The sequence below is a fragment of the Corvus cornix genome, chromosome Z (genome assembly GCF_000738735.6).
Source record: "Corvus cornix cornix isolate S_Up_H32 chromosome Z, ASM73873v5, whole genome shotgun sequence".
Lineage (NCBI taxonomy): Eukaryota > Metazoa > Chordata > Aves > Passeriformes > Corvidae > Corvus > Corvus cornix.
Genome location: NC_046357.1, coordinates 74,028,407 through 74,051,682, shown reverse-complemented (window position 1 = coordinate 74,051,682; position 23,276 = coordinate 74,028,407). Strand labels below are relative to the sequence as shown.

Genomic DNA, 23,276 nt, shown 5'->3' with positions numbered 1-23,276 from the left:
CGGTTTGTAGGCAGCGGGGCCTCGGCACAGCGCTCCGGGGACACCCGAGAGGGCGGGCCTGGGACGGCGTCCCCCTCCCGTTCCCATCCTCGGGGCCCTTCTCGCCTCGCTGCCCCCACCCTGTTCCTCCCCACCGTGGCGAGATGCTGCTGGGAGAGCTGGAGCCCCCCCCAGCACAGTGAAAGTGACCCAAAATGGGCATTTTGCCGAGTTTTTTCACTGCTGTCATGTTTCATGATGTTTATTTCCCCAGGACTCCTCTTTGGGTTGTTTACTCGTTTTATTTGCAGTGGGTTTGGGCTGAGAGACTTCAGCTCATCTACACCCTGTGCTGTGGGGTTTGGGTCAGTAAGTCTTTTAGGAGCCCTGTTTTTGGTTTAGGAGCCCTCTTTTTGGTTTATTAGACAGAGTAAACCAAAAGAAACAGCAAAACTGCCCCACAAAGTGAACCTGTGTGGTTTTTCACTGTGTTTTTTCCAGTTATAAGTCAGGTGCAGGTAATGAAGAGGATGAAACATCACAAAGTCTTAGCATAAAGCCTTCTGGTAAATCTTAAAATTAACTCTGGCACCCTTGGTGGTTTTAAGACCAGATAATATAGCGGTGTTGAGCTGCTGGATACCAAGGGGATGTATCCGGGGAAAGCTGATTTTTTGCTAGCTTTTCCATAGTCGTCCTTCAGGCCCCCACAGCTGAATATTGCTGAGCCAGATGTGGGACTAGAGGAATGTCATTTTGGGGCAATATGTGTGTTTCCATGTATTAAGCACTAGAGAGATGTTATAGTTTTGTAGAGCAAAAGCATAGGTTTAAAAAAAGATGAATTTTAATTTATAAGCTTTGTTTGATGAGATAGATACAATTCTGCAGGAATTTTGGGTTAAAACCGAAAGCTCTGCTCAGCATGACACGAGCTAGTGCACTGTCTCAGAGGAACTTGCCTGATTAGCACTCAACAGAGGTTAAAAAAACCCCCCTTATTTCATACAGTTCTGACACTTTTGGGGGCCTAATCTGCATATCTTGATAGTGATGTTTCTGTATCAATCCCGTGGAGGGTTTTTTGAGTGATGTGGAGTTAACTCCAGCTGAAGAGCTGCTCCACATGCAGAGCACTGCTCCGTGCACATCCATCATCTTCGGGAGGCATTAACTAACTGTATCTATAATAGTGATCAAGGATGTTTATTGCCTTTCTTCCAAGCATAGTTTAGACTTTTTCCTTTTATTCCCCTCCCAGTATCTGACCATGAAAGGGTGCAGAGTGAAAGCTGTTTGCTTAAATCCAGCTCAGATAAGATGAACGGATATGAGGTTTGCTTTTACCTAGGAGCACTGTCACGACGGGCAACTTCACAGGCCTGCTGATTGTTATTCCTGGCAGCTCAGACCACAGCAACAACTCAAAAAATGAACATTCAGTATCATTTTATGAAAGATTTTTGAATTTTTTCTTTTTAAAATGGATGCAAAGACAGCATTCTCTGAAAAAGCAAGTGTTGTCATTCACATTGTATTGGACTACAATGAAAAAGGGTTTTGGAAACTCCCACTGGTGCCACTTAAAACTGGCTATTATTCAGGCTTTCAGGGGAAGGATACTGGGAAAACAGCAGCTAAAGCATAATCTTCCAGATAAACCTAAAGAGCACGAGAGGAAGAGTTTCAGGGTTTTGTTTTTAACAGGTTCATCACTTGTCTGATTTTGCCTTGCTCTCCTCTTGCGTGACTTGCTTTTAAAACTCATAAAAGCCCTGCCATCATGAAATTCTTAAAAATTTTCAAATCACGCTACTTGGTGCCTGTGAGGGTTTTTTGGGGGGGTGGGGGGAGGAAAAGGAGATAAAACCATAAATGTACACAACTAATATAAAAATTAGAGTCCCTCAGTGACACAGCGAGACGCATTTAGGATTTGTCAGAAAAATCAGGAGTTAGCAAACACTGCCAGGCACATCTTCCTGCAGGAAGATTTCTGTCCTGTGAGAGATGTATAGTCCATTTTCTCTCTGCAACTGCTTTTAGGTTCTCAGCCCTCTTTTGTTGCCAGTTGTCTTCAAGTTTCACCATCACTCTTCCTGTGGGGATCTTGCAGAGCAGTAATGGATCTGCTGCATGATGCTGGTCCCCAAGGCACCCCAGACATCCCCTCCTTCACTCTGCCCGTGGCCACTCACCGTGAATTTCATTTGCAGGGAGGTGCTCACTCTGAATCCAGGAAAGGGGAAGGATTCAGGCAGCAGAAACCAAGCACACTTGATCCCACTGAGGAGTATGTCAGGTAAAAGCTAATAATATAATGAAAAATGTGAGTTATGCACTTCCTCTGCCTGGAAATTTCAGCAGGGTGGACACTGTGAGTCACTGGTAAGAAGCTACTGAAATCTACAGGAAAAAATAGGCAGCAGAACATACTCTTTCTATTTATGTATTTTTTTTTTTCTGGAAACAACCCTACACATTCATGCAAATTTTTTACTGAAAAAGAATGAAAAACATAGAAGAGAAATACAAATATGGTGACAAACCAAGCAACACCCATTCAACAATTATGTAATCAAAAGAAAATATATTAAAACACTGGTTTTCCAAACTGACTGAAAATAAAGGAAATTATTTTATGCCAGCTGAACAGCAGCTTTCCATTTGAGATTATTTATAGATTCTCAGTCTACAGTGTTTTCTCTTTCTTTTTTACAAGTCGGGCTTTTTACACTATGAGGTTGTTCAGACTGGTTGTCAGGTTTCAGTGAGAGCTCGTTAATACTCCTGGCTACATAATCTTTTCCTTTTTTCACAGTATTCTCATTTCTACTGCTTAAGAAATGGAATGCCAAAAAAAAAGTTTGCAAAAAAAATTCAGATTATCTCTCTTCTACCATCACTTTCGCTGGAGACAGATGCATGGGCTCTGTGAAAGGAATTTGCATGGTCTCCATGTAGCCTGATTGTATGAGGAGAACCATTTTCATATAAACACACTTTTGACTTAGCACTTCATCACGCAATCTTTACACAGCTCTCTCCAGAATATTCATTGATTTTTGTCTTCTGATCTGTGTTATCTCTGCCTTGCCTTGGAATTTGATTTGACTTATTAGCAAGTTGGGCTGTGTCCAGGCTTTTCTGAGAATTCTTTTGCTGTTCGTGCTGCATCTCACAAGTAGTTGGGCCTCTTCCACGCGCCAGGCTAAGTGTGTTTTCTCATCTTCTGTAAGCTCAGAATGTTTTGCTCTTAATTATGTTTCTGTTTTCCTGATAGACCCTGGAGGCGAATTCGTGGGACAGAAGTGGAGTGTGATCAAGAAGCCAAGAAGGAAGAAAAGAAGGAAGATGAGGAGCAAGACTTTGTAATGAAGAGTGTTTAAGCAGAAGCAGGGAATTTTCTGTCACCCGCACTCAAATTAGCAAAATACTTTGCATTTTCACCGTACCTACTGCAGATCTCATGGGTGTCATGAGTGCTCCTGCTCTGCATACCCCAGAAATGAGCAAGTTTTATTCCATTAGGTAGCAGAAATCAGTTTTAGAAAGTGATAAAAGGAAAATATTGAAGGCAATCTTTGAACTGAACAAGTTCAGTAGTGGATAAGATACTTTTAAAGGCAAACTACCAACTTCTGCTGTGTTAAACACTGATTTTTCAGATAAGTGGAAAGAAAACCATCAGTTCCTGTAAGTGACTTGATTTGCTTTTACCACTCATTTTTTAAAGTTACACATATGACTGCAATGCTGGCTGAGTCTCAGAAACCACCAGTGAATGTCCACTGTAACTGCTGGAAAGTCAGGATTTCTCTGTGTGTGGGGATTGTATCACCCCACAAAGATCACAGGTAGTCTCCCACACAGATTAGGTGACGTTTTTCAATCTGTACGAGCACGACTGAATTTTGGTATTCAATATCATGAACCATGTGATTTCAGGCAATTGTGGTGCTCTCAAAATTTGAAGAGAGTCCATGGAATGGTATTTTTATGTGGAAAACTGAGCAAGCTTTTGCTCAGTGTTGGACCATCATCAACAAAATGCTGCTAAACTGACTGTGCTGCCATCTTTCAAGCCACTCAGACAGAAAAAGACACTTTTTATCACTGAACTACCAGGCAACTCAAGCCACTAGAAATAGGTTTCTTTGCTTGCTGCTGCATGTCCTCCCAAGCAGCACCAAAACTCTGAAGGCAAATTTTGGCCAGTTTTCAAAACAACCACTGAGCAATCTGAGTGCAGCTTCTAACCAGCTGCTTGTCCCAGTGTAAAAAGAGGCAGCTCAGCTTTCCAGTGGCACATTCCCAAGCGCCTGCTTTGCAGGCAGAGGCTGTGCCAGAGGCCTTGGGTAACTGGTGTCTGGTCCTGGCTTGTGCCGGGACCAGCTCTGTGCCTTTGGGCTGGGATGGTGCTGCAGGGCTTGCAGCATTGCAGAGCACTTCTCTTGCTCTGGGTGGTGTTTTCTGAGGCATGTGGAAGTGTGGGGAGTTGTAGGTATACTCAAACAGCAGTGCCTCCAAGGATTTTAGCTTTGGAGGAGTTTGGATCGTGGACCCCACGCAGGAGGCAGTAGCCACTTGGCTGTCAGAAAGGCAGTGGACAGCAGGGCACAAAACCAGCTGGTGTGCAGAGGCAGAGCCCTCGAGGCTCACACTCTGAGGCCAGATGTCCCAGGAATGTGTTGGACTGACTCTGTGACACACTTTTTGGTCGCTTTCTGTTAGCGTGTGGGATTGCCTGGGTTTGCGCATGTAGTCCCAGGTTTGGATGGGTGAGTATTTTTGGCATTCCCACGGCATCCAAAAGGCTCAGACATCTGCATTTACAAGTTTCTGTCAGGAGGTGACCCAGGGACTCCTTTAAGAGTTACTGGCTCACCCTACCTTATTTTACAGCTTCCATGCTCTGTAAGGAGCTCTTGTATTACACTTAGCAATGTACAAACCCCGTTCCTTCTGCATGTGACGGAAACAAGAGACAGGGTTGGTGTCCCACTCATTCTGGGGAAATTATTAACACTTGCTCAGGCCTATTGAAGCAGGATTTCCAGTGTGAGTAAAGGAGCACACTGTCTAGTACCCATTATCACTGCTCTTTTCAGCTGAATATTCTGTGGAGGTAGAGGAGGTAACATGAACCATGATGCTGTCAGTGTGTGACTGGTACACCTCTTACATCTCTGAGTGAGGCAGTTCATTATCTTTGCTTCCCAGGGGTTGTGAACAAAATTAAAATTTCTCTAAGAACAGATTCCCTGAAGGTTTAGGGTGACCTCTTTTCTCGTTTTGCATGATAGGGCCTCAAATCAAATGCAACGGTTTTCAGTTAATATATTTCATTTGTGACATTGTTGGTATTTAGGCTTAAATTCATATTCTGTCAAATCTCATTAGTTTATTTTAATAAGGATCATCTTGGTTGTAGCTCCCTGGCTTCAATTATAGCTAGGATATCTTTTAATAACCATGAGAAGCTCTGATATCAGTTCCTTATTTGAGCACTGCTTTGTGGTTTCTTATGGGACGTGCCTCAAATGAGAGGTGTTAATATTTGAAAAATATTTTAGGAGAGATGCCTCGTGAAAGGTATCACAGATCTTTTTCCATTTGCATGGCTTAAAAGGTACTTCTGATTATTGTCTTGAAGTCTACTAAGGTTTTTGCATCCTGGATATCCAGGAATATTTTCTCCAAGGAGTTGTCATGAGCTGGTGAAAGAGAAGAATGTGACAGCCACCCATAACTGTGTTAAAGGATTGTCCTGGGGCAAAGTTTGCAGGGGCAGCAGCTCTGGGGTGGAGGTGCAGCTACGACTGGTTGAGCTGTCTTGGTGATTCCACGTCTGCTGGTGGAACTTGTGCTGCTGCTGCTGCTGGGAATTCATGGATGGCGTGGCTCCCTACAAAGGAAGCAGTCACTTTGTCTTTTGAGTCTGTTAATACATTTTCTGCAGGGAGGCTTCTGTGGTAATAGAATGCTCCTTTTTTGACAGCAGTGTTTTTATCTGCAGGTGTGGCTTTCGTGGTGGTTTTTTTTTGAATTTGCTAGATTGAATGCTCATTATTTGAGTACATATATTGGCCAACAGAAATAATTTTACTCGTCCTCTACGCAGGGTTTCCATCAGTGTAGCTAAGGGAAAGCTGCATGCAATAATTCTCATTTCCTGTTTACTTGTTCTTGGAAAAATTGTCAAAAGGGATGAAAACCTTGTCTAACTTGTGACAAGATCCAGCGAATCACTTTTGATACAATCTCATGATCCCTATCTGGTGGAGTATTTTGAAGTGGAGTCTCTGTCAGTACAAATAAATTAAACATATGCACACATAAGATAGTGCTGCCAAGAACTTAATGAATTTAAATGGTTAGGAGTGCAGCATTTGTACACTGGGGTGCGTTCACACCATGATTTTAAATGCTGTAGACTGTTGGTTTTAATTTCTTGAGTGATTCAGTGTGGAAAATATTCATCAGGTTATAAAAATGTGTTGACTTTGATCCTTCTTTATTTTCTTTTTAGGAAGACTGAAAATCTTTGCCGTCACAGTAAGTGGAAAATCAATATAATAAGAAAATGATGATTTACCTTTTCATATGGAAATATGTCTTCTGAGCACAGTTAGAAAAAGAGTCTTAAAGAGACCAGATTCAGGGAATTTTTCCTTTTTAAATGAGGATGGTTATTTAAGAAAAACAATTTAAATGGGAGAAAAATCTTATTCACCAGTGTTGAAATTAACTTCACCTGCATAAATTCTGAGTTATAATCTATGAAACCATTCATATGAGGAGAACCAAATGCTGTTGGAATGCTGAAGTTTTACAGTTGTGAGCTGTGCCACATTACTAAAAATCAAGCCCTACACAGTAAAAGTCTTTCAGCTCAGCCCAGCTTTCCTCATACTTTTGCAATAAATGCAAAAGGTAAAACCTTAGCAGCAGGAGAATTTATCTGTTTTAAAAGGTACACTACTGCTCTGCAGAGGATCTAGAAGAAAGGAAGCAGAGTTAACACATGAAAAACGGTAAAATAAATAAATAAAAAAATAAAGGTGATGAAGCCTTGCTGGGCAAAACACAGAATGAATAGAGGGCTTCTGTCATTTGTAGAGGATGCAAATTAAAATAGCAGTTCAGGATATAACCCTGCAGAGCTCCAGCCACAGGGACCCTCACCCTGATCTATAAAGAGGATTGGAGTATTTAAAAAAGGGTTTCCTATCTTCAGAGCCCCTGCTCCTTTCAAGCTGTACCACAAACCATTCACCACAAGCGGTAGGCAAATAACTGGCTGAGCTGGGCATGAACTGTAAAAAAACTCTTAGATTTAAAGAAAACAACCCCAGCCAAACAAACAAAAAAAGTTGCTCTTATACTATTTTGTGTCAGTGAATAATGACAGTGATGTTTTCATAACATTCACAAATACATACCTAAATGCCTTCCTAAAATACCTAAAAAGCCATTTTTTAAATGCTTGTTTCATTTGTACTTTCAAAAATAATTGCTATGTATATGTGTGTGCATGTCTTTTTTTGAACCTGACAGTATTTCTGTCCCCACCAATGAAGATTTCTGTGAAAGATGCCACAGTGAATAAAAAAACAACCCTTCTTTAGCTCTTTCTTGCATCATATACTAATTTTCAGGTGGATCTAATACTATCTTTTTGTCCAATTATTTGTGCATTATTGGATAATACCAAGAGAGATTAAAGAATTTGTTCTTCAGTCTTCATTTGCTGTGGGAGCCTTTGTGACAAGAGAGCACCACCAAAGCAATTGGTGAAAAGAACTATCCTTCTTTCCAGCAGTGAAAAAAACTTTATGGTCACAGTAAACTCTTAGAACAAGGATGAACAGTGAGGGCAACATTGTTGTATTTTTAAGTATTTAGTGAATAATTAAAATATTACATTATTTTCTTCATGGCAGCAGATTTTTCAGCCCTGCACACTAAGGCAGATGAGCAGTACATGGGACAGAAACTCAGTCTGAAAGAAGTAGGTTTCGAGGTATAGAATTTTATATTCTCCACATTCCTTAAACGTAACAATAATCCAAAATTCTTCTGCCTCTGTTAGTCAGAATACTTGCTGATCTTGGTAGCAGCTGTCCAGTATTAGGGACTACAAAGGAAGAACCTTAATTTAAAAAAAAAAAAAAAATTCTATGTTACTACGGAAGCTCTCAATTAATTTCCATTTTAGGGAACCAGAAAATTACGTTGTTTGAAAAAGAGGTGTTTATGAGGTATTGGGTGCAGCAGGATTACTGAATTTTATAGGTAGATCTGGTCCAGAGTGGTGAAAGAATTCGGCGGTTTTTGCACACATAATCTTATTTGTGTGCAATTATTCTTATAATAAGAATTTCCATGTTTTCTGTAGATTTACCTAATTATTTCTTCACTAAAAACAGATTTATACTTTTGAAGCCACTTAACTCCTTGTACAGTGTGCTGGAAGAGTTATAACATCAAATATAGAGCAAAGTACATCTATTGGTGCTCAATGTGATGCTGATTCACAGTAAAGTGAGAGGCAGCTCTTTCTGCTGCTAGGTGGAAAACTGAGGATCCACGACCAGTGAAATGCTCCCTGAATAGACTCAGTGGTAAGTTCTGTGATGTGATCCTTAGAGGGATAATTCAAATGCTTGAATTAGGCAACAGAAAGTCAGAATGAGGGCACTGCCTTGAGCAGGGTGGTATGAGAAGGAGACTTCGCCATCTAACAGGCATTTGACTTTGAATTTAGCTACCTACGTTTAACCTGTATTTTATTTTTGGACCTACAGCATTGACTTGGAACTTGCTTTATCACATAATCTTAAATCAAATATCCCCTGCTCGGTGGTCTTTTTCAAGGTGATGGGCAAAATGCTGTTGTCATCTTTAAGCGTGCAATGAAATAAAATGCTGTAATTTTGGTGCCACACTTTCAAGGCAGAAAGAGCAATTGGTATGGGCTGGCTACGATCAGATTAGCGTTCACATTTTTTTGTGAGACCTGCCTTTCTTCCTGGCTATGTAGGTTCACTTTCTGTAAAGGGTATTGATGCCAGTTGACCTTGTATCACAAGAAAATGAACGTAGTGCTTTCACAGAACAAGACAAATTCAGTCTGAATAAAATTTCCAAAGTATGGCCTTAAGTGCACTTCTGAAAAAAAAATCTAACAAATTCACACCTTGGTTAAAAAAACCCCATGATATCTAATATCTTTGTGTATGAGAAAAATATTCATCCTTACAGAATCAGCTGGTCTTGAGTATGTGCTAAGAGACATTTATGGTCTACAGGTGAGAAATTAAAAGCGACTTGATTTGAAAAAGGAAAAGTGAAAGAGGTCTGGATGCTACAGCTGAAAACCAACACAGGAGCGCTGTTTTCTCAATGGAATAGCAGTCAGAAGGTGACTTTTCTTAGTGAATGGTGAGAGATACTTCTGCTGAGCAGAATTGCCTGTTCCATTTCAGCTCTGTGGGTCTCTTTGAGGGACACCAGTGGAGTGAACTCGCATGGAACAACGCACTGCGAAAAATTCCAGGGGAAGCAGGAAGCAATTGTGCATCTCTGGCTGGAAGCTGGAGGTCTGTGCTTGCAGTGAGTCAGGATTTGTGAGCGTGGAAGGGTGTAAAGGTGCAGTGTGGTGGGGAGGTCACTGAGCCAAGTCCTTGCAAGGACTCATCTTTTGCTGAGCTGCTCATGCAAACCAGCAGAAAAAGCTGTGTATGCAATTGTGGAGGCAATTCTAGTTTGGAGAGAGCTCTGCAATTAAACTTCTCCCAGCACCTGGAGCATCTCATGTCTTTTGATGGTGTGGGTGTCTGTGTGGGTGGACACCACTGCCCTGCAACAAGTGCCTGGAACACTCCTGCTGGAAATTCCAAGATGCAGTTAAAGCTCCTGCTTTATGTCCAGCAGCAAACATTAGACAATGATGTTTGAAGCTTTGCCAAGTTTGGGTGCTGACTTGGGTTCACCCAGGAGGGCATGCTGGAAACTAATAATGAGCAGCATGATGCATTTCAGCATCAGTCAGAGTGATTTTCCTACCCTTGCCTTTCCTCTGCTTTGTTCCCTTGAGCAGTTACTCCCTCTCAGGTCAGATGTTCACTTCAAATATATGTGGGTCTTTCTGGATCACCAATCTTAATCTTTCCCAGTCACTTTTCTGGCTCATTTCTCTTCTGTGCTGATTTCCCTTGAAAATATCAAGTCCTATTCTGTTACAGTGCTGAAGTTACCCCTTTTCCTCCCTCCCTCCCTCTTCACCAACATTTTGTGTCCCAATTGAACAGAAGGAGCACTTCTTGTATATTGCAGTTAAAAAAATTGTGTTTAACATCTGCATGTGTTGAGGCTTTTCACAGGCATCATTCATGACCTTTTATGCAGTTCCTGGGATTCTGTTTTACAATTATTTTACAATTATTCAGAATATTTTTCACAGTGGGTCCACTTTTTTCCCCATGCTTTCACAGCTGAACTTACAACATCCACTGATTGCCTTGTGTTGTTCATCTATTTCATGGAGATAAGATGGAGCTTTCAAAGTTTCCTTTTTGGCTACCCTGTGTCAGTTAAAAATTATTTTTGATTGCAAATTCCATAACATATATGTCAGCAGATCTTAATTTTGATTAATAAATGTGCAGCCAGTTTTGTTAGTTTAATGGGAGAGGGTGGAAAAAGAATGAGCAGAGGCAGGGTTAAATTTGACTTCTGAGGTGGGTATTTGAGCAAAAAGTAAGTCATGGTGAATGAAGCCATAATTTGTTACATTTTTCCTGGAGGAAAAGGCTCCACTCTCCCAAAATGACTTTATTCCGTGCAAGCATTGCTTACAAAAATAAGAAAGAAATGTGGGTTAAAGTCAACAGGTGGAGATGTCAAATGCTGCTGGGGTAGAGCAACTGCTCAGATGGATTTCTCTGATTTCCTGGAGGATGTGAACCTGCATTTCCCTGATAAATGTCTCTATCTTGCTCTGGAGAGCGAGGGAAGAGGCGGGAGAAGAGCCTGCTCAGGTCTCCCACTGAAGCCCTACTGCTTTGAATAAATAATTAAGCTTTCACACCTCTCAGGCGAGCGTTCTCATCACAGCTGACACAATCCCATGTCTGTTCTCACCAACTGTTTAAGTATTTTTTGGAAAAGAGAAGCATTACAGTGTCAGAACCGTCAGAACACATTGATGAGAACAGTTATACCCATGCACGCAGCACGTACAGATGTGAATCCACCTCCATTTTCCAGTTTTACTGGTCATTACTGAAAGAGACAAAATTTTCCTGACTCTTTGGTGTCTGGGTGAAACATCTGAGTGCTGGTGTTTGTCCTGGTGGGTGTTTGATTATTTGTGAAGCATGGAATGGTTACGAGAGGAGGGGCAGAGCTCCAGTTAGGGCACAGTGGTTTTGTGCCCACAGTCACAGGAGGAAGGTGAATTGGAAGAATCTTACATGACAACTTGTGGCCCAGGCTACAATTTCCAATATTTTTCTTGGTAGCTGGACTTCAATATAGCTGTGATTTACCAGAAAATAAATACTTTGGTTTCTTTCCTTGAAACGACTTGCTGCAGCACTTTAAATGGCTCAGTTTTAGTTTTCCTCTGTAGGTAGGTACTGAAGTGACATCAGTTCAGTAATAGACCGAGCAGATCCTATGGGAGAATGACTAACCTTGAAATATTAAAAAATCAAAATATAAGCCTGTGTAATTAGACCAGGAAAGTGGAAGCCTAATGCTCTAGTGAGGGCAAATGGCATATATGAAAATATTAAACAGCTGCTGGCAGAGTGGCACTGAAATATCAGATAATGCCAGTTCTGTTCTCAGATGAATTCCAAAGGCATTTCTTCTTGGAAGCTCTCTTAACACTACTAGGAACCATCTGAATTTTTCATATACCTTGATGGGTTATAAATTAGCTGTGATCACTCTGGAGAAAGACCTCCTCACAGGGGACAAGCTCAGTGGGAACATCTGCTCGGCTGTGCCACAGTGGTCAAAGAGGCAAAGAAGGCAGTGGGTTGTATCAGGGAAAATGTGTAGAACAAAACTGAAATTTCAGTGCTGCTGTTGCATGTATAGATGCATTATCTTTACTTCTGTGCTTAATGCTTCAGGAATTCCAGAATGTCAGGGAAAATGCTGCAAGTGTACAAGCTTGGTGTCTGACTATCCTTTGTTTAGTTTTAAGGTGACAAATGACAGCTAGTTTTATTTTTATTTATAGCCTTGTTTTCATTACATAAAAATAGTGCTTAAAGCTTGAACAAGTATTAACTCTCTGAGCCGTATCATAAATAAAAGCGAGAGAAAATCTTTATATTAAGGTCATCCTGTCTTAAATAAAGATTCAAGTACAAAGCACATCATTTGAGATGTCAGAGGATTTTTCACATGAAGAGAGCTTGAAACAATGGAAAAAGTTTGAATTATTGAGTGTGTAGAGGAATTGTGGCCATAGTAGAAACAAAACCGGGAAGATGGAGCAACAGAGGGAGCTGAGACCCTTTCCTTAGCTCGGAGGAGAACTGAGGGATGCTCAGTGAAATGAAAGATGGCAAAGAGCTTTCAGGAAGGCTGAAGGCGTTAATGCCACTACTCTGCAATTCCTCCCTGAGTGTCTGGTGTTCTCAGGAGATCTCAATGTCTGCCAGAGGCTACTCCAAAATGGCATCTGCTCATGAGTCACTCTCCTTTTCTTATTATTTATTATTTTTTTTTAATTTATAAGAAGAAAAAAACCCTTATAACTGGGCAGAAAAATGCATCAATGCAAACTAAGACAGCTGGTATTTTCCTAAAATCAAAGTAGAGCTTTTGGTAAATGGTAAATGTCTTGGAAAATGTCCTAATTTCCTCTGAAGCAGGGAAATCAGGACGATCTGACGTTTGACTGATGACATTGTGGTCCACATGAAAAGGAGAGAGTCACCTCCCTTCATGCTAAAGCTCTCTGCTGTCTCCCATTTCCTGTTAACTCTTCAAAACCTGTTTAGATTTTCATGAAATACAGTTCCCCTCCTGCTGGGTTTTTTTACTGTGGCATCTCAGAAAAAACAGGGGAGATTCAGCTTAACAAGGCTCTAGACACTATTAAAACTGGTGTCAGACCTAGAGACAATGATGAAGACTTATAGTGCTTTCCAGAATATTTGTGAGGATTATCCATCCTCAGCCATTACAAAGCTGAGCCTTACAGTATTTTGGGGTGTGGTGCGTGATGTTTTCCATTAATAAGCCCTTGTTTTGGGGCTATTTCTTAGTATATGCTTAAGTCTATAATTTAATATATGTTTTATTGTTAGCATGTTACCGGGAATTTTGTCAAGGTCCTGAAGGGAGTGATTTGAACAAAGACCCTGCTGCTGCTCAAGACCTTTCACATCACACTTAAAGATCTATTTCTACACACAGTTAATTCTTTGGAATATCCATACAGTAAAATCATACAATCTTTTAGGCTGGAAAAGACCTTTAAGCTCATCCAGTCCCGGCCATGTTATCAAGAATTGGTCACTGAAAGGCAATAAATATTTCAATCTGGCGCCTGTGTGGGCAAGGTGGGAAGAATAATTTTGCAGAGAACAGGTGTGGCAGAATTTTTTCCCAACATTCTGAGGACAAAAGCTAGATTTGTAAATTGTTTTTCACTACAGAGACACAGAGCGTGGATGGCTCCCTTCTGTATAATCCAGGAGCACCCCATTATGGTGGGGATGGCTGCCTGAAACCAGCTGAGTTTTTCACCTGGCGAGGGAGAACTTTGTTCTTTCCCTGAAGTCTGTGCATCTTTGCTCTCCCAGGAGGCATTGGCAAGGATGAGGGATGGAAGCGGCACACCCCATGGGCACTGAGTCCTCCTCCTCAGCTGGTTGTGGCTTTGGAGCTTCTTCGCTGCAGGAGGAATCAAGGGCCAGACATCCAGTGCTGTTTACATGTCTGGAATGCCCTATCTTACACAAATTCCTCTCCTTGCACACATCTTGGTGGGGTGGAGGGGCAGAGCAGGTTTCTTTCTGCTGCTTGCAGAAGCCTGGTGGTTTTGGTGACTGGTTGTGAAGTCAGTGTTCTTTCTTTCTGGAAGAGCTGAACAATGCTCAGCTGGAGCTCCTCCACGGCCTCAGCTTCCCCAGTGAAAATGAATTGGAAGCTGACTGAAGGCTCCCCAGTTTTGCTTTGTGCCATGATAATGTACTTGATACTGCTGGAAGCCCTCAGAGAGTAGCGGCAGTGCATCTTTTCCTGTCAGAAACCAAAGAGATCCGAGCAAAGATAACAGATAAAGACCTAGGGGCAGAGAGGAGGTCAGCAAGGGACAAGAACATGCCACTTTACAGAGACAAATGGCAAAGGCTGGAGGCAAAATGTCCCTTTGATGTTTCCAAACGACCAAAGAAATCAGCATTGAGTGATCAACGTTGAGACAAGTTTGTTATTGCCTTTTTGTGTTTTAAGCAAGCAGTTTTTCGCCCTCAACAAAGGGTGGAATTAGTGTTTATAAATGATTGTACGTGGCAGGCAATAGTGTCAAGAGTGAGAAGGGACTGCTGTAATCTGAAGATCAGAAGCTCTCTTAGGCAGATAAGGTAGTGCTGACACCTAACTCTTGCTATTTGCTGCCACAAATTCCACTATTTTGAATTTGGTCATGCCGGCGTGACGTTAAAAGTACTGCCAGACCATAAGTCTGAATAGATTTACAGCATTGAAAAATTTGTGTTCAAAAAAGTCAGCCAAGTGACCTAAAATAAAGTAACCACGCTTCATATACACATGCAGGCTGATTTTCTGTGATTAAAAAAAAAAAAAAAAAAAGAGTGGCCTTTTTTTTCCGGTTTATAGCAGGGACTTTGCAAGTTAGTAGGTTTTAAGTGTTAGAGTGGAGAAAACTTAATGAGAATAGAGACAAAAAAGGGAAAAAAATGTATTTTAAAATTGAATCAATGAGAAAAGCCACACGTGAAGTAGATGAGCTGTGCCAAACTACCATGGACTAGAAAAAGCATGATATTAATATCACCTCACTTTTGGGGTGAAAATTAAAGCTCGCTCTTGATCCATGGATCATGAAAAAAAGGTGAAAGATTGTAAAGAGTGTGTCTGGACCTTTACAGGAAGAAAAAATGTTGAGGAAATCTAAGTAACAATTGATGAATGCTGTTGGTAGTAGCCCTGGTCCAGCTGTTCTGAAGGGAGACATTAATACAATTCTTCCAGGTGTACCTGGAGCAGTGCTCAGGCAGGTCTGCTTAGCAATAGCTCAGGAACAGCTCCCCAAATAATGCAACATACAGTAAATTAAAGATAAAAATTGTTCAGCATTTATTCAGATCTGTGTCTTCTCCATTTAATGGTTTTAGTAGGCATGTTTGTACAGTTAATGTACATCTATTTCTAATAGGAAGACTAACACCCTTCCATCCCCAAATCACTGTTTCCTTAATTAGGAAATATTTTAATTATTATTAATCTCTGTTTCTGAGGGAGAAATAAATATGCTGCAGTCGCATTTGTTCTGTAGCTAAGTTATTGATGCTGTGATTAAGATGTTAATTGATTTGGTGTGACAGCAGGCACAGAAGGAAGAGGTACTCAATCACAGAATCACAGAACCACGGAATATTAAGGGGATGGAAGGGACCTTAAAGAACATCCAGTCTCAATTCCCTCTGCCGTGGGCAGGCACACCTCCCACTAGACCAGGCTGCTCGAGGCCTGGGTGAGCATCAGTCTGGGGTGACTGGAGACAACATCAGGCTGGAGACAACCTCTCCCTGGGTCAGTGGGACAGGATGGACATGATGGACATGATGGACTTGATGGACATGATGGATTTCATCCAAGAGTGCTGGGAGCTGGCCAGTGCCTGTGCAGGGTGAGACATCTGTCACCTCTGGGAGGCCCAGGGATGACCCTCGTGACCAAACGAAGGTGAATGTCGCACCCATATTCCAAAAAGTCCCAAAGGTCAGCTGAAAAGGAAGCCCCAGGCTGGTCAGCCCTGCTCGGTCCCTGGGAAAGCCACGGAGCACATTCCTGGTATGGGATGGAGAGGGTGCCTTGGAGCTGTCAGCACGGGTTTAAATCACACCTGAGCCACCTGATGTGCTGGGGAGAGGTGACTGGAGGTGTCTGGGGGAGAGCAGTGGGTGTCCTGTGCCTGGGCTAGAGAGGGGCCTTGGCACTGCCACTGTTTCCACACCCAAGCTGGACAGTGATGTCTCAGGGGATGGACAGCGAGGCAGATAAAAATCCTGGTTGTACGATGGGACTCAGAGGGCTTTGGTCACTCATATTGGTCTGGTAGCAAGAGGGGCATCACTGGGCTGTGTCTGAGACCTCTCTGGTTGAGCATATGTCCTGGTTTAACCCTGGCCAGCCGCTCAGCCCAGTGCACCCACTCACTCAACCCATGCAGTGGGATGGGTGCAGAGTCAGAAGGGTAAAAGTGCTAAAACTGACCATGTGCAATGAGGTGATACAGATTCCCTAGAATACAAACCAAGTTTGCAACTGAGAAGTCTTTTTCTCCCTTTTTTCTAACGCTGTTGGTAGAATTGGGATATTTATTTCACTGGACTAGACGCAACATTTCCTGGGAGAAGATACTTCAGTTTATTTACAGGTCATCTACCAATAATTCCAAATGAAAGCAGAGATGAGAAAAAGCCCTCTCTGCGTTGTTCTTCAGAAAAAGCTTAGGAAGGCAGCTTAATCCTTATTTGTACTTTGAAATTCTTAATTTAAAAAGAAATCAAAGCAAAACTGTCTTTTGTAGCTGATAATTTGTTCTTTCAGCAAGAGCTCAATGCCCCAACATGAAGGCAAATGACCCTGTGTCATTACAAGCCTCTTTTTCTTATTACCAGGCCAGTTCCTATAAGAATAGAGGGAAATATTCATTTCATGCATATGTTACACTACCCATATGCTCTTTCAAGTACTTTGTTGTGGGTTTCCACTAAATGTTGAATTGTATTTTCTGGTTTAAATGGTGCTTTGTGTTTTCCAAAGATTTCCACCTTGCATTCAGGGTGTCACAATTAAGAGGCAGGTGACAGAGGCATAACCTGGAGTCTGAGCAGCCTGAGAGGAATAGACTTTTTGAACCTGGGTGCACCAGGACCAAAAGTTTAAATCTTAATCTATACTGAAGATATAAAATTTTAATTAATTTGTTGGTGTTTGCAGGATCTGGTTACCTTTTTATTCTGCCTTTTACTCTGAGATAGTTTCATTGTGAAAAACTTAATCTCTGGGAAATTTGTGGGACTCTGCATTTTCTCTTTTCTCTCCTCTTGTTTCTGCTTTGAAGATCTGTGCAGATCTTGGTATCTGAGATACCAAAGGCAAACTCAGTTTGTTAAAATGCCTGTAAAGCTGATTAAAATCCCTGTAGGTTGCAGAAAGCACCATAAATGGGGCAACCTCTTGGATGCCCTAGCACTGAAAAATCTTGGATGGGCTATTTATCTGTCAAAACCAAAACCTTGCTAATTGATGCTCATTTGGCAAAACATCCAGAGCTGGTACCAGCTCCTGAGTGGGAGCACAGATGTCATATTTCACCCTGACCTAAACACCTGTCAGACTGCACTGAGCCAGCCTCTCAGGCACCAACAAATCATGACTCTGCTACGAGCATGCTGGGACATTTTAATATACTTTTTTATAGCTGTAAAATAGATAATGACTTCAGTATATAACAGAAAAGGGTTGGGTTTGGGGTTTTGTTTCTTTTTTTTTTTTAATCCAGCTGGCAGATTGCCACCTTACCCTTTCCCCTTTGGCTCAGTGATTCTGCACTGGGAGCGAGTTGCTTTCAGAACAGATACCCTACCAGAAAGTGAGTGGGCATCTCGCTGATCACAGCACAAAGGGTCACTGTAATGAGGAGACTGGGATTCATCTCGCATCATTGTTTGTAAAAATTTAATTTGACTGTCACAGCGCCTAATGAGGAAACTGAGAGGAACATTTTGAGGCTCACATCAGGGCAATCTTTTGTTTCAAAGACAGGGAAGTCCACTGGTTCCATCAGGGGGTTGGGATGTGGGAGGTTAATTTCAAGTCCTCTGTCTGAAATAGGCTGCACACCTCAGCTTGGGCAGTTCACTTAGGTCAGGCTTTTCTAAGGGCACAACACTACTGAAAACACTGGGAGTTGAGCTTCAGCAAAACTCTGAGGGTTTGGGTCCAAAGGCCCCAAATCACAGGTGCTCTGTCTGTAGTTTTCATTGAAGTGACCAGTAGTGCAGGGATTGAACTCATGTCTTGAGAAATTCTCTGCTTGAGAAATGTCTCGACTCTTCCCTAGGAGCTTAAGCATCGTCAGCAAGGCAGGAGACAGAGGCCAGGCCTTGTGCCACCTGCCAAGGACACACCTTACCCACACCCATGCTGGCTCCACTGGCCTGTGACCACAGGGCCAGTCCCAGATAAAGCTGGGAAGTCCCAAGGGTGTGAGGCAGAAGGCTGGGCACCAGGCTGCCAGCATCCCAGCTCCAGGAAGGACCACGTGAAGAGGTCTGAGCTGAAACGCAGCTCCTGTCAAGGGTGGCAGCCCCAGGTGCGTTGTCCCAGAGGGATTCCTGGCAGCACAGCTGTTTTCACAGCAGCCTGGTCCCAGGTTATGCAGCTGTGCCATATTGGAGCCATTTGAACACAGACAGCCAAGAGCCCTGGAAAGGCTGTGGGTGAAGAGTTTGATCTCAGGCCCTTAATAAAACACAGGTCTTCATCTTCCTCCACCTCTAAGCCCTGAGTGGAAGATGCCGCACTTGGGTCAGGGCAGTCCCCAGTACCAGTTCAGACTGGGGAAAGAATGAACTGAGAACAGTCCTGCAAAGAAGAACTACTGTGGGCACTGGTGAAGGAAAAACAGGGCATGACCCATTTTGCCCAGCTGCAGTGGACACGGGACTTCTGTGAGTCTGAAGCCCTGCCACTCACAGACTCCATGATGCTTTCTCTGCCAGGCATGAGCAGATTCATTCAGAATAGAATTGCATTAATAGCTGGGGTATCTCTGCAGTAACTCAGAGACATTAGAGTTGAAAAAGGCCTATTTGTACATTTTTGTCCTCCTTCTCTATAAAGGCAGGGTTAAACCTTTTGTTCAGCCACTCCAGTTTTGTCTCTCCAGCTCTATTTGTCTCAGCCCATAGGTTTTCCATTATACCCGAGAGGGAGTGCTCCGTGGCATGATGCATTCCACTTCTAGGAGCTTATCCAGACACTTGGCTTAGATTATTCCTTGCTTAATTTTCATCTCATTAGTTTTGGTTATTCTCCTTTGTGGTACCTGAGATATATCTTTTCTCTGCTTAGTTTTCATATCCTTCAGCTATTTGTTAATGGTTATCTCGATGCCTTTAAAGCATTCCACAGCCAGACCATGTTTATTTAGATCTTTTCATCTTCCTTCATAAGTCAGTGCCTCCAGCCCACTTTAATCATATCAGTGGCTTTGCACTGACCTCTCTCAAATTTACAACTCTTCTCAATAATGAGAGTCTTAGGGCTAAACACAATTTTCTGAGAACAGCCATACACTGCAGGGAAATTATTTTACCTGTGATTTCAAGTGTGATGTATTTGCAGCTGCAAACTATATTTTCCCCCTGCAGTTTTGCATTGAAAGGTCTGTTTGCTGTCAAGATTACCTAATTTTCTATAAGATGTCCACTTTTTTTTTTTCCCCTCCCTCAGATCCGTACAAACTATGAAGGAGGAAAATGTTTCAGAGGAATGGGGAGATCAAGGGCACATGGAGCTCTCTCCCAAATGATGTGGAAATATATGGTGGGTTTTTGTATTTTTACTCAAGAAGACAGAAAAATGGGCATAGTTGCTATATCCAAGCATCAGACTCAATGAATTGGCACTGTATATAGGAGAGTTGAGGAAGTGTAATTGCTGTGTTCTTGGGAGTTTTTAGGTTTTAGAATTTTCACCCAAAGTGGTCATCTGGATGAAAGTCCTTGTCCATGCCAGTGGAGATGGAATAATTTAGTGAACCTTATAAGTGACCCTCATGGAAGGCTTCCACAGTGAAAGTCAGCAGCTTCTATTCAATGTGACAAAGAAAAAAAGCCAGCAGAGGGTAGCAAACAATAAAACGATCGAGGAGACAGCCACAGAAGGTTCATTTTAGGATTGCTTTTGTTAGGGCCATATACTGGGCAGGAACTCAAAAGAGTTTTGTTGTATAGGAAAATGTTTGCTGCAACTGAGAACATCAGTGATGAACATTTTCTATTTAGAAAGACACCCACACTGGCAGAGGGGTGAATGAAGTGTAGATCTAGTTTGTCACTTAATGAGTGATTTGTTGTTATTGTGAGCTCAACTTTTCTAATATTTCTGCCTTTCCTCATGGTGCAGATTTCTTGTTAAGGTACTCCCAAGTTCCTGGGTAAACTATGTGGGATTTGTAATGGGAGAAAAAAAAACCCTGACTATGGCAAAAGCGGTAAGTGGAGAACAAATCATGCTCTGCAAACTTCAGGTAGGATTATAAGGAAGAAATACTGTACTTCTTTAAGATTCAAGTTAAAATCCACATTCATTGCTAACATGGCTTAGCAAGCATGCCTGATATTTTTAGCTCATTTTTTCTACAGATTAACTACCGCAATGATCACACTGTATAACTTGTCATAAGAAGTACATGTTTCTCTTGAATACAAAATACTCTCATAAAATGTAGATGACACAACATATAAATTATGGGTACTCTCACAATGTGATAAAACGCAGACTTCTTTTTTTGTGTGAAATATTAGATATTCAGTACTTTATCCAGATTGTCTGAATATTCATCTTGTATTTGTCTTCATTTTGCTGCATCCTCCAGTGGAATCTATGTGATGAATTAAATGGCAAAAACACGAGAGTCACCCCAGATTTATTTAGTGTAAAAAAGGATATGACTGAAAGGAAAAGGGGACTGGGTGTTTACTAGGTGAGTACTACCAGCACAGACCATCCTTTGATCTAGTTTTCATCTCTATTTCTAACAACATGGAGCAACTGGGTGTGACAAAAAAGGCCCTTAGAAATGCCACGTAAACTTGAACATTATAAATAGAAATAGTAACTCATATGTTTTTGGTCCTCACCTCTGTTTGGCTAATGATTCATATGAATAATCAGTATTCAGTTTAGTGGTTTTTCTGTGGCTCAATTTTTAGGCTAAGAGTGCATCCTTTCTCTGTTTAAATATATGTATGTTTATCCACGATGATTTAGCCATGGCCAGAACTCTAATGTGGAAAATACTATCATGAAACATTAAGTTCTTCATTGAATGAGCCTGGTTTTTTTGGAGGAAGTCTTCATTTTGTATGTGATTCCACTGCAATTAATAAAGCTCCAGATTCTAACCAGGATATAAATGGATGTCTGATTACTTATGTATTCAGAGCAGTTATTTCTAATTTGAAATACAGAACCTAATCACACCACTTCCCTCATTTTAGGAGCCCTTGCTCTTATGTTTTGCCATTCATCATTTTCTTTCAACTTCCTGCAGATGCACAGAGATAAAGAGATAGGGAATTTCTCTTTTATGTTTCCTTAATGCATTTTGATAGATAGGGAGTAAAAAATTGTTATCCACACCAGTGTATGTAATAGTAGAATGATATTTTCAACCTCTGCTGGTTGAAAGAAAAAAAATCCCTGAAAATCATAAATGAGTAAAACTTACGAGAATTGATATTTAATTGAGACAAAGCCTAAGTACCCAGAACTTTGACAGATGAAAAATTGAAGTCCCTTTGCAGAGTTAAAGAGTCAAGGAGTAACCACAAACAGTTCAGGTAGATAAGCTGGTTGGTCACTTAGTTACAGCCTTTGATCTCCTGTGATCTTCACCTGCCTCTCCTGGGGAGAAGCAGCCTCAGCATCGCTTTAAGGTGGTGACCTCTCCTGCAAAAGGTCTCCAGGCTTCTGAAGTTTTACCTCAGTGCCCAGTGGAAGCCCTTTAAATGCAGCTGAACAGCATGCAGCTCTTGTAGACACTCTTACGTGCTACTTATGGATGTTTTTAGGGATCCCAATAATTACGGATAATGGTACTCCAGAAATTACCAAAGTAAGAGGAAAATACTGAGGGCTTTTAATAAAAGCTTGATTGTGTTGATAGAACTCTACAGATTTTATGCCAACAGAAAGTTAACCTGCATTTAACAATACTTGTGAAAAATATCTTTATGTGGTGGCTTTTTTTCCCCCTTTCCTCTTCTGGTCTAATTCTTGAACAGCCAAGTGTCAGCTCTGTTTCATCTTGCCAGCTGTGGATGGCATCAGTTCAGCATGTAGGGTCCAACGGACACAGCAGCATCCCAGCTTTTTGTTGTCATTCCATCTCAGCTCAGCCTGGAAGGAAGTGACACTGAAGCCCATGGGATCCAATGCACCACCAGCAGTGCAGAATTATGACCCGAGACAACCACACTCAGCTCGCCTTTCACACAGTGCCAGAACAAAAAGTGTAGAAAGCAAAGTAGTAAGTGGTGCTTATGGTTATTCTAGGCTAAGCCACAACAGCTTTTCACACACAGGAATCTTGGAAAAATCACACAGGAGCAAGGATACAGTTCTTGTAAGAGAGATCAGCTTGGCTACTTGTGTTTATGAGACACTAATCAAAGAGAATTGAGACCTACAGTCTTTCCAGGTATAAGCTTTCCTCTGAATTCAATAGGACTTGTCAGTGCAAAACAACAGCAGAATATGGCCATGACTGTCACAGTCTTGTGCCTAAACCGAACATGTCATAGTCAGGTACTAAATAGGATCACTGAGAAGTGAATCTGAGTCTGCTGCCAGCCCATTACAAGTCAGTGTCTGATTGTTTCAGAAAGCACAAGCTCAACTGACAGAATTACTTTGTGCTCAGATAATAAAACTGATGTCATTCCATGGCATTTATCTGGATTTACAGGAGCTCTGTGGGCAACTAAATAAAATTCAACCTGTTATTTTTAGAGAACATACAAATTGAAGCTCAGGACAAGTCTATATTGCTCATGTTTAGCAATCACTTTTTTCTCAGAATAAAACACTTTATTTACTAGTTCAGAAACTTTTCAGCATCTGCTGCAGCTTTGCTGAAGTTACAGACTTTCTACTGACACTGAAAGAACTATTTGTGCATTTAATTGTTCCTCTGCAACGCTGAAGAATAATGTTTCATGACTGCTTTCCATGAAGTTTCAATGCAGTTGTTTCACCTTCTTTCTGTTCCTCTACTTCTT

The 23,276-nt window shown here is 41.6% G+C and overlaps 1 long non-coding RNA gene across 1 annotated transcript; it reads left to right on the top strand.

Annotated features, from left to right (window-relative positions):
• On the top strand, positions 1-12,487 carry LOC104695840. Its single transcript, XR_002047778.3, has 3 exons — positions 1-2,281; positions 3,263-8,606; positions 9,294-12,487. It is a non-coding gene; the product is annotated as an uncharacterized LOC104695840 (long non-coding RNA).
• The last annotated feature ends 10,789 nt before the right edge of the window (positions 12,488-23,276 follow it).